The following is a 12,574-nucleotide window of genomic DNA, read 5'->3' on the forward strand; positions in this document are numbered from 1 at the left end:
CACTTTTACTGTAATAGGCCTAAGTATCTTTGTATTTGTCCTCCTTAGGACTTTGTCTTAATAATCTTTGTAAAACCAGCACGCGGTGTCTGACATGTAGTAGGTGCTCTTTAATCTGTGCTAAACAGAAATTCATAGCTTCCCACAGATATTTAAGGAAGCAAGGCTTGAATTCCCCTCCACCCTACACTTTGGTCTTTCAATGATCCTATTCCGAATTCCAGTCTCTGTGATTTTTTTCTTTGACCCTGCTCCTGGCCCCTGGACTTAGTTGGAGTTTAGACATGGTTTTTCTCATGTTTAGTCCTGCTCTCTCCAACTGCCTTTCCTTTACTTGGCTGCCCTCCGAATCTCATTAATCCCCTATTCCCAACCCAGTGCTTGTGTGTGTGTGGGGGGGGAGGGGGCAATTCAGACATTAGAAATAATGAAGAAGAGTTTTAAAATTCTCGTTAAAAAAGATACCAAACACAATGGCAATTTATTTATTTTACATATTACCTTTCAACATACACACTATTTTTAAAAATCCTCACCCGAGGATATATTTAGAGAGAGGAAGAGTGAGTGAGAGAGAAACATCGATCAATGTGAGAAAGAAACATCAATCGGTTGACTCCCGTACACACCCCGACTGAGTATGGAACCTGCAACCTACATATGTGACCTGACTGGGAATTGAACCTACAATGTTGTACAGGACAACACTCTAACCAATTGAGGCACCTGGCCAGGGCTGTACACAGATTTTTATATAGTTATAATCTTAATAGGCTGTGTTATTTCATTAACTATTACATAATGGACTTTTATTCTCTTTAAAGACTGAAGTCTTATCATTTTGTCATCATAATAATTAATTTGGCAAGCATTTACTGAATACCTGGCTGGCATTGTGCTAGGCATCAGGGCTACAAAGATAAAATAAAAATATGATGTTTTTTCTTTTTTTGTTTGTTTGTTTTGTGTTTGGATTTCTGTTTAGAATCTACTGATGAATTTTTCCCCCTTTACCTATTGATTTCAGCAGCCTTATAGTATGTTCTGATATTTGGTAAGTCAAAAAATTATGGTTTTACTTTATGCTTTAAGACTTTTACATATTTAGAGAGAGGAGAAGGGGGAAGGGGAAAGCTATATTGACAAAAGAGAATAGCTAAGTGTTGCTACATGTACCACAGGAAGTGCAAGCAGAGACACATGGGAGGGAATGTCAGGAAGTTGTCATGAAGGCAGGAAGCCTTGAGCTGAGTTTTGAAATATGAGTAGGTTTCGCCAGTTGAAGATGTTGAGGTTTTAGGGGGTTAATAAATCATACCCTCTCCCTACACCAGTTCAGAACCAACTGAAAAATAGACATAGAGAATAATAGTTGGATGAAAAGCAGGATGCCAACTTTATTGCTGATAAGAGTTAGATAAGAGGACTTGCTTAGAAGACAAATGGTAGTGCTAACATTCCTCTTTATTTAACACTAGAGGCCCAGTGCACAAAATTTGTGCATGGGGGGGGGGTCCCTTCAGCCCAGCCTGCACCCTCTCCAATCCGGGCCCCCTCGGGGGAATGTCTGACTGCCAGTTTAGGCCCGATCCCTGGGATTGGGCCTAAACCGGCAGTCGGACATCCCTCTCACAATCCGGGACTGCTGGCTCCTAATCACTCACCTGCCTGCCTGCCTGGTCTCCCTCAACTGCCCCCCCTGTTGGCCCAGTCGCCCCTCATGGCCCTCCAGCCTGCCTGGTTGCCCCACGCAGCCTGCTTGTTCAGTCGTTTGGTCGTCCCTCACTAACCCCCCTGCCAGCCTGGTCGTAGGGCATGAGGGTTAATTTGCATATTACCTCTCTATTATATAGGATGCTTGCCTTCTTAGTCACAATAAGCACAGGACAACCTTGGTTTCCTACTTTTCCAAGTTTACTGATTAAACACTTTTGAATGAAATTGAAATTTTCTTTTTCAATGAACAAAAGAGAAACTTAATTGAGGCTCCAGGGTCATGGGGTTCAGGCAGAAGGCTGCCCTGTGGGCCTGAGGTGTTGGTGGAGGGGCCTTATTTAACCTTCTTCTTGGAGCACATGTTGTTGGTGTGGCCCCACTTCTTGTGGGAGTTGACAGTGCAGAGGTGCAGGTGAGTGTAACACTTGTGGCAGATCATCTTGTTGCAGTTGTACTTCTGGGAGAGCTGGCAGAGGGAGGGTATGGTGATGCCACTCTGCAGACAAAGCACCAAGTGCAGGGTGGACTCTCTCTGAATATTGTAGTCTGAGAGAGTGCGGCCATCCTTCAGCTGTTTGCCCTCAAAAGTCAGGCGCTGCTGGTCAGGCAGGATGCTCTCCTTGTCTTGGATTTTAGCTTTGACATTCTCAATGTCAAACCTCAAGGGTGATGGTCTTGCCAGTTAGGGTCTTCACAAAGACCTTCATCTCTGTGTCTGCTGAGGAGGCTGCTCTATGACCTCATTGAAGAGAAAGAGCATGAAATAGAAATTTTAAAAAATCCCATTTAAATAGAATCAGAATTATAAAATGCTTAGGGATAAATTTGAAAAAAATGGTGTACAAGACCTGTATATTGAAAACTAGAAAACATTGCCAATAGAAATTAAATAAAACCAACATAAATGAAGTGATGCACTATGATCAATAGTGTTAAGGTGTTATTTGTACCCAAACTGATCTAATACAATCCCAATTAAAACCCTAGTAGGCTTTTTTTTGGTAAAATATTTACAGCTGATTCCAAAATTTATATGGAAATGCAGAAGACCAACTAGAATAGTCAAAAACAACGTTGGAAAGAAGAACATAGTTGGAGAATCTATACTACCTGTGGAGGACAGATTCTAAGATGGCACCATTATCCTTTCCTCCTGGTGTTCAGGCCTTTGTATAATCCCCTCCCCATGTGTGTGGACAGGACCAGTGACGTGCTTCTAACCAATAAAATACGGTAAAGGTGATGAGATGTGATTTTGTGACTACATTCAGTTAGATAAGACTGTCCTGCTAGCAGACTCACTCTCAAGTCCTTTTCTCTCTCTGGCTCTCTCCTTTTCTCACTCTCCTTTATGATTCTGTTGGGGATGCCCAGGTGGCAGAGAATTGTAAGGAGCTCTAGGAGTTGAGAGCAGCTTCTAGCTGCCAGCCAACAAAAAACAGAAGCTCTCAGTTACACAGCTGCAGTGAACTGAATGCTGCTAATAAAATGTGGATTTTTTCCTAGTCAAGCCTCCAGATAAGAGGCCAGCTCTGGCTTACACTTTGATTACAGCCAGTGAGATGATAAGCAGAGGATCTAACTAAGCTATGCCCAGACTCTTTGTTGTGTGTGTGTGTGTGTGTGTGTGTGTGTTAATCTTCACCTGAGAATATTTTTCCTTTGACTTTTAGAGGGTGTGGGAGGGAGGAAGGGAGAGAGAGAACATCAATGTGAGAGAGACACATCTATTATGGTTGCCTCCCACACGTACCCATATTGGGCCTGAGGACCAAACCTGCAACCCAGGTACGTGCCCTTGACTGAGAATCGAACCTGTGACCCTTCAGTGCACGGACCAGCACTCTAATGACTGAGTAACACTGGCCAGGGCTATGCCTGAACTCTTGATCTACAGATACTATGAGATAATAAATGTGTATTGTTTCAAACTTTCAAATTTGTGGTCATTTGTTATTCAGCAATAAATAGATAACAACTCCACTACCTGATTTCATGACTTATTATAAAGCTACTATAATCAAGAATATGTGATATGGGCACTAAGATAGAGACAGATAGGTATATGGAACAGAACAGAATCCAGAAATAGACCCATACAAATATGGCTAAGTAATTTTCAACACACGTGCCAAGGCAATTTAATGGGGGCAATGGATAGCTTTGTACAAATACACACACACACACCACCACCACCACCAACAACAACAACAACAACAACAACACAACAACAACAACCCAGACCTTTACTTCTCACCATGTACAAAAATAGCTCAAAATGTGCCCAGGCAGCGTGGCTCAGTGGTTGAGGGTCGACCTATGAACCAGGAGGTCACGGTTTGATTCCCAGTCAAAAATATTTTTTAAAAAATAGCTCAAAATGGATCATAGACCTAAATGTACAAGTAAAAACCTATAACACTTCTAAAAGAAAACATGGAAGAAAATCTTAGTGACTTTGAGTTTGGTAAAGATTTTATTTTATTTTTTAAAATATATTTTTATTGATTTCAGAGAGGAAGGGAGGATAGAGAGATAGAAACATCAATGATGAGAGAGAATCACTGATCAGCTGCCTCCTGCACACCCCCTACTGGGGATCAAGCCCACAATCCAGGCATGTGCCCCCGGCTGGAACCGAACCTGGGACCCTTCAGTCCGCAGGCCGATGCTCCATCCACTGTGCCAAACCGGCTAGGGTGAGTTTGGTAAAGATTTAAAAAAATATAATACAAAAAGCATTAACTGTAAATGAAAAATGTTAATAAATTGGATTTCATTAAAATTAACATGTCTTGCTCCTCAAAAGATACTGCTATGAAAATGAAGAGGCAAGCCATCCTGAAAGAAAATATTTTCAGAACATATATCTGATAAAGCACTAGTATCTAGAATATATGAAGAATTCTTATAATTTAATAAGACAATCCAATTTAAAAAATGGTTAAAATATTTGAACAGAAACTTTATCTAAGAAAATATACCAAAGGCAAAATAAGCATTTGAAAACATGCTGAACATAATTTGTCATTTACGAAGTGTAAATTGAAACCAAAATGAGATACCATCATACTCCCATTGGAAGACTAAAATTAAAAAGACTGAGCATACCAAGTGTTTGGGAGGATGTGGAGCAACTGTAATTCTCATACACTTCTGTGAGAATGTAAACTTATCAGTCACTTTGGAAAACAGTTTGCCCTGAGTGGGTAGCTCAGTTGGTTAGAGCATCCTCCCAATATGCCAAGGTTACAGGTTCAATCTCTGGCCAGGGCACATACAAGAAACAACCAATGAATGTATAAATAAGTGGAACAACAAATTGAGGATGTCTCTCTTCTCTCTCAAAATTCAATCAATAATATATATAAATAAATAAAAGTTATACACTTACCATAAAACCCACTCATTCCACTCCTAGATGTTTACCTAAGCAAATGTTCATACTAGTAGTTTTATTTGCAGTGGACTCAAACTGAAAACAGCCCAAATGCTCATTAACATGTGAATGAATGAATAAAATAGTTACAGTTACGTATTCGTTTAACGGAATGCTATTCAACATTAAAAACCAATGAATTGCCCCTCTGGTGTCGCTCAGTGGTTGAGTGTCAACCCATGAACCAGGAGGTCACGGTCAGATTACCGGTTAGAGTATATGCGGCCTCTATCCTCAGTAGGGAAGGTGCAGGAGGCAATAATTTTGGTGAGAGAAGCAGCCAAAAAATGAATTTATTCCGGATATATAAAATACTAGAAAATAAAAACTAGTCTATGGTGACAGAAAAGAGGCAGAACTACAAAGGAACAGGAGGAAACTTTTGAGGGTGATGGATATGTTCATTATCACACACACACACACACACACACACACACACATATATTAATCATCACCTGAAGATACGTTTTTATTGATTTTTAGAGAGAGGGGAAGGGAGAGAAACATCGTGTGAGAGAGAAACATCCATCAGTTGCCTCCCGTATGTACCCAACTGGGGATCAAACCCGCAGCCTAGATAGTGCCCAGACCGGGTATGAACCTTTTGGCTTACTAGACAGCATGTTTATTATCTTGATTGCAGTGATGGGTTCACACGTGTATACCTATGTCAAAACTTATCAGATTGCACACTTCAAATATGTGAAATTTACTGAATGTCATTTAAACCTCAGTTGAATTGGGGGGTTAGGGAGAAGCAACGAATGCAAGCTTTCTGTGGGCCTGAGGACGTGAAATCAGGGATGGGGGAGGAGCTAAGTCGCGCATGCTCAGTCCTTCCTCCAAGCTCCCTGTCGGATCCCCGCTGGGAGGCGTGGCTGACGCGTGCGTAGCGGGGTAGGACGCCATAGTGAGCGGGAGGCCGCGAGGCGAGCTTGCTCGTCGCTCTTGGGAGACTGTCTCACAAAACTCGACGGCCCTGTCTCCCGAGGGCACCGCGAAGCACTGAACGGCTCTGCAATGAAGCAAGTAAGTTGCAGCGGTGTTCACTTCGGAACAATCTTTCGAAGCTGTGGGGAAAGTGGGCTCGAAAGGGCAGGGAACAACCCGTGGGGGAGCTGTGGTAATTTTTGTTTTCTTGTCCGTCTCCCGATTCAGTCATGAACTCAGGAGGGAAAGGACTATTTCGTACTGACCGCTCAAGTGTCCCTTCCCTGCAAGCACCCTTGCGTCAGGATGGGTCGCTGGTCAGTACATTTTTGTTGAAGGGGTTGAGAAATCTCAGTCACGCCGCTTGTACGTCAGGCCAGGGTTCAGATCTAGGCCTTTTCGACTTCAAACCCCGAGGACTTGCTTGGAAAGCGTAATTGAAATCTGAAAAAATTCGGTAGGCCCCAGCCGGCGTGCCTCAGCTGCTAGAGCCGCCGGAAGGTCGCGGGTTCGGTTCCTGGGCTGCAGGTTCCGCCCCGGCCCCTGTCGCGCGCACATAGAGGAGGCAGCCTGTTGATGTGTCTCTCACACATCGATGTTTCTCTCTCTCTCCTCCCCGCCCCCCCCCCCCACGCCTCTTTCCACTCTCTCTAAAAATGAATGGAAAAAATCACCTCAGGTGAGAATTAACAAAAAAAAAAATTGGTATTCATTTTCAGATTCATCGCTTTAATCGACGCAGTGACTTTGTCAGCCCCAAAATGCCCGCCATCAATAAGGAGGGATTTAGATGGGGGTGTAGTTTCAAAAATTACATCACATTGGTCCAACGAATACTATGCACCTTCCCTTTTCCAGGCACTTTGGCGCTGGGGGTATTCCTGAGGAAGGTGGACATTTTCCCTGCCCTCACATAAAACAGGTAAAAGAATCAATAACAAAACAGCTTGCTAAGTGCTCGATAGGAAGCTTCTAAGATCTCTTTTTTACCTCCCTCAAAATTTGGAGTTTTACCAGGATGTGCTCTTATGTGAGTTGGTGTTTTTTCTTTTCTTTGTTTCTTTTTCCCTCTCACTGTGCTGAGCACAGAATGGGCCCTTTCTGGGTACTAAAAAGCTATTTAAAAAGTATGTAATTATCTGTTTTTCTTAAATTTTTAGGTGTTCTTAATAAATATTGGATACTTATAATTTGATGGTTATTTGTATTGTAAATACTGGTTTTTGCTTTGTCTTCACTTTCTTTGTAATATCTGTTGATGAATTTAAATTCTTTTGTAAAAATATGTTTTTTTTAATTGATTTCAGAGAGGAAGGGAGAGGGAGAGAGAGATAGAAACATCAATGATGAGGGAGTTGATCCCCATTGGGGATCGAGCCCGAAACCCGGGCATGTGCCCTTGACCGGAATCGAACCCGGGACCTTTCATTCCCCAGGCTGACGCTCTATCCACTGAGCCAAACCAGCTAGGTCCTAGTTGCTAGGGCACATTTAAATTCTTAATTTTAATCTAGTTGAAATGATGGTCTTTTTATTTTTTAATGCTTAGTATGTTTTTGGTTAGTATGTTTTGGTTCTTTCCCATCTCAAGTTGCTTATATTTTTTTCTTAATGTTTTTCAAGACTTGCCTTTCAGCAGAATTGATTTTTGTGTATGAGGTGAAAATAGGACTCAGATTTTATATTTTTCCACATAGATAATCTGTTTTCCCAGTTCCATTATTAATTAGTTTGGCCTTTGTCTAGTGGTCTGCAATACCACCTTTGTCATTGTTCCCAGACTCTCTATATTGTTTCCAGACTCTGCATTCTGTTTTACTAGCCAATTTATCTAACTCTAGGCCACTTACCTCACTGTCTTAATTACCACGTTTTTGTAATAAGACTTAATAGGACAAATTCCTCACTTTTTTTTTTTTAATTGATTTCAGAGAGAGGAAGGGACAGGGAGAAACATCAGTGATGGGAGAGAATCATTGATCAGCTGCTTCCTGCATGCCCTCTGCTGGGGATTCAGCCTGCAACCTGGGCATGTGCCCTGGCCAGGAATTGAACCCTGACCTCCTGGTTCATGGGTTGACACTCAACCACTGAGCCATGCCGGTTGGGGACCTTTTCTATTCATTTAATAGCTTTTTTAAAAGTTATATCATGTTTGCTTACCAAAGTCTACATGAATCAATACCTTTATCCTTGTCCTAAGCAGTGCAAGAACCTTTAGAACACTTTAACTCTAAGTCTTATCATCCCACATCCTAACTTACATGCTGATGATCAATATTTTAGCTTTTTAAAAAATGTTATTCATGAGATATTTATTAAAATAACATTTAGGGGGGAACAACAACACAATGAACATCATTACTGAAAACTGTATACCATCATGCAAAAAAGGATTTCATTTTGGCCCTGGCCAGTGTTGCCAAATGGTTAGAGTGTCCGTCTGCATGCTGAAGAATCTGGGTTTGATCCCTGGTCAAGAGCACATGCCTGGGTTTTGGTTCACTCCCCACCCCTGATTGGGGATCATGGGGGAGGCAGTCAGTCAATGGGGCTCTCTCCCATCAATGTTTCTCTCTCCCTCCCTCCCTCCCACTCTTTCTTAAAAAGCAATGGAAAAAATATCCTCAGGTGAGGATTCACCAACCCCCTCAAAAAAAAAAAAAAAAAAGGATTTCATTGGGAAATCAATTTCTAATTTATGGCAGGTTGTACTTTCAGAAATAAAACCACAAAACAGCACAATCTAATTCAATCTTAAAGTCTGGAATGCTGAGCAAGGAATGTTCTTATTTTTGTTGTTAATCCTTACCCAAGGATATTTTTTCCATTGATTTGATTTTTAGAGAAAGTGGAAGGGAGGGGGTAAAACAGAGAGAGAGAGAGAGAGAGAGAGAGAGAGAGAGAGAGAGAGAAAGAGAGAGAGAGACATCAATGCCCTTGACCAGAATCAAATCTGTGACCCTTCAGTCCATGGGCCGACACTCTAACCACTGAGCTACCGGCTAGGGATGTTCTTACTCATTGTAGAAGCGCCTTCTTTTTTTTTTTTAATATATTTTTATTTATTTCAGAGAGGAAGGGAGAGGGACAGAGAGATAGAAACATCCCATTTGCAACAGCATGGATGGAACTGGAGAGCATTATGCTAAGTGAAATAAGCCAGTCAGAGAAAGATAAATACCACATGATCTCACTCATTTGTGGAATATAGTGAACAACATAGTAGAGAAGCATTGATCAGACTGTCAAACCTCAGAGGGAAGGTAGGAGAGGGTGGTGGTAAGAGGGAGAGATCAACCAAAGGACTTGTATGCATGCATATAAGCCTAACCAATGGACACAGACAACAGGGAGTAGGGGTGTCTGGGAGGGTAATGGCGGGGTGAGGACACATATGTAATACCTTAACCAATAAAGAAATTAAAGATTAAAAAAAAAAGAAAGAAACATTAATGAGGAGAGAAAATCATCAATCGGCTGCCTCCCGCACCCCCCACACTTGGGATCAAGCCCACAACTCAGACATATGCCCTGACTGGGAATTGTACCGTGACCTCCTGGTTCACAGGTCGATGCTTAACCACTGAGCCATACCTGCCAGGCAGAAGCTCCTTCTTTACACTGTCAGGTACCAGGACTCTGCCTTATGATGTGATTTCAGCCACCAAGTCATCAACAGTAATGTGTTCTAGTTCTTTCTTTTTAATTACCTCTTTACAGTGTGCCTTCAGTTGATCCTTTCAGCCACATAGAATTAATTTAGCTCTTAGCAACTCTTTGAGGCATTCTCTTCCTGCAGTTTCTATTAACTTTTGGTTAATTGCTGCTCTCATCTGCATCTCTTTGTTTCTCTTGCTAATGGACCAAGGTAGCAGGTGAGGGCTGTCCCTTCTCATCAATGAAATGATTCTTATGGAAATGATTCTTGAGCTGAAGTCTGTTACCTACCACACTTGTCATCTGCCTGGACTTGATCTTCATCTTTCTTCACCACTGATATAGTCACCATTTTCAATTATCCTCTTATTCTGTCTTACAGCAACCCATTCTTTTTTTTTTTTTTTCCAAAGCACTTGTCTTGGAATATATTTTGGGTTTTTTTTAATTTGTTTATTGTCTATCACTGTATTCTTTGTAAGTGCAAGGAAGTACAAGGTCTGCTTTGTTCACTAACTGGTAGGCATTTAGTAAATGTTTGTTGAATGAATGAATATATATTTGTATTTTGGAAAGATCACCCTGATGCAATTAGAGGATGTATCTAAGAATATAAGACTAGAGGTAGGGAGTTAGGGGGCTGTTGCACTTATCCAGGCAAGAGTTAGTGGTAATCTAGACTTGGATAATAGCAGTAGGGATATAGAAAAGTAGAGACTATTAAAATATATTAGGAGTTAGAATCCACAGGATTTTATTACCATTTTTAAAAAAATATATTTTATTGATTTTTTACAGAGAGGAAGGGAGAGGGATAGAGAGTTAGAAACATCGATCAGCTGCCTCCTGCACACCCCCTATTGGGGATGTGCCTGCAACCAAGGTACATGCCCTTGACCGGAATCGAACCCGGGACCCTTGAGTCTGCAGGCTGATGCTCTATCCACTGAGCCAAACCGGTTAGGACTTATTACCATTTTTATATGGGGCATGAGTTAAGTGGTATTTTGTTTGTTGGTGTTTTTTTAAAAAAATATATTTTCTTGATTTTTTACAGAGAGGAAGGGAGAGGGATAGAGAGTTAGAAACATCGATCAGCTGCCTCCTGCACACCCCCTATTGGGGATGTGCCTGCAACCAAGGTACATGCCCTTGACCGGAATCAAACCCGGGACTCTTCAGTCCCCAGGCCGACGCTCTATCCAGTGAGCCAAACTGGCGAGGGCTGTTGGTGGTTTTTTCTTGTTTTTTTTTGTTTTTTTATCCTCACTCGAGGATATTTTTCCATTGATTTTTAGAGAGAGTGAAAGACAGAGAGAAATATTGACATGAGAGAAACACATTGATTGGTTGCCTCCTGCACGTGCCCTGACCAGGGCCTGGGTGGAGGGGAACCTGCAACCGAGATACATGTCCTTGACAGATTCAGGGACCCTTCAGCCCCCAGGCTGAGGCTCTATCCACTGAGTCAAACCGGCTAGGGCAAGTGATGTTTTTTAGGGTTTTTATCTTTATTCTCTCTTCGTGCAACACACCCGCTTTGAGAGTTCTCATTGATGCCTATGGCTCCAGTTACTATCTGTATGCTTTTAACTCTTAAATATGGAGCTTTAAGTGAAACGTTTTTTTCTGGGTTTCACATCATATATTCAACCATGTATGAGACAACTGTACTAGAATATCTTGCAGTCATTATCTTTCTTGCCAAACCTGCTCCTCTTTTAGTGTTTTTAATCTCAGGATATGGTACCACCAACCTCTGATTTGCTCAAGCCAGAAACCTATTAGTGGGTGGCTCTTGTAGCCCAACTTAGGTGGCGATAGGAATATAAGTGTCATCCCTTTAAAAAGGGTATGACTGTCCTGGCTGGTTTGGCTCAGTGGATGGAGTGTCGGCCTGCGGACTGAAGGGTCCCGGGTTTGATCCAGACAAGGGCACATGCCTGGGTTGTGGGCTTGATCCCCCACTGCGCATGGGAGGCAGCCGGTCAATGATTCTCTCTCATCATTAATGTTTCTATCTTTCTCTCCCTCTCCCTTCCTCTCTGAAATCAATAAAAATATATTTTGTTAAAAAAGGGTATGATTGATTTGCTCTCCTCTTCATTTTCTATTTTTATTTACTATTAAAGGAAAGGAAAGCTATGATAATGATTGAGATTATGTAGAAAGAAAATGAGGACATGTCCCAGGAGCATATCAGAAGACCATGGGAATTATCATGTATTCAGCACCTATAAGTGCTAATTGTTGTGTTTGGCCTTTACCATTCATTAATTAATTTAATCTTTTCACAACTCTATGAGATTTTTATGAGTGAGGAAATTACAGTTCATAATGAGACTATGGCTTGATCAAGGTTACATGTCCACTTGCGGTAGAGCTGATATTTGAGCCAGGTTTTTCTGATTTTCAAGTGTTTCAGTATGTAACTAGGTGGAATTATAAATCAAAGCACAGGAACACAATATGACCGTTGTTAAATATTGCCAAATTGCTTTCCAAAGGAATCCTATATTATAAAGAGTGAATATGCAAATTGACCATCACTCCACCACAAAGATGGCTGCACCCACAGCTGAGGCCGAGTTCCCAAGCGAGCCTTAAGGAGCAATCAGCAGGGACCTGAGGCTGCACCCCCCCACCCTCCCGTGGGGTTGACAGGGCACCTCAGGCCGCGCCCCCCCACCCTGGTGCCAGGCCGGGGGACCTCAGGCTGTACCTCCCACATGGCAGGGCTTGACAGGGGACCTCAGGCCGTGCCCCCGCCCTGGCACCAGGCTGGGGGACCTCAGGCCACGCCCCCTGCCCGGCAGGGTTTGGCAGGGG

General features: G+C 42.1%; 1 pseudogene; it reads right to left on the bottom strand.

Annotated features, from left to right (window-relative positions):
* Positions 1–1,957: 1,957 nt before the first annotated feature.
* On the bottom strand, positions 1,958–2,491 carry LOC102260110 (annotated as a pseudogene).
* Between the last annotated feature and the right edge of the window lie 10,083 nt (positions 2,492–12,574).

Source organism: Myotis brandtii, unplaced genomic scaffold (genome assembly GCF_000412655.1).
Source record: "Myotis brandtii unplaced genomic scaffold, ASM41265v1 scaffold274, whole genome shotgun sequence".
In the NCBI taxonomy this organism is placed as follows: Eukaryota; Metazoa; Chordata; class Mammalia; order Chiroptera; family Vespertilionidae; genus Myotis; species Myotis brandtii.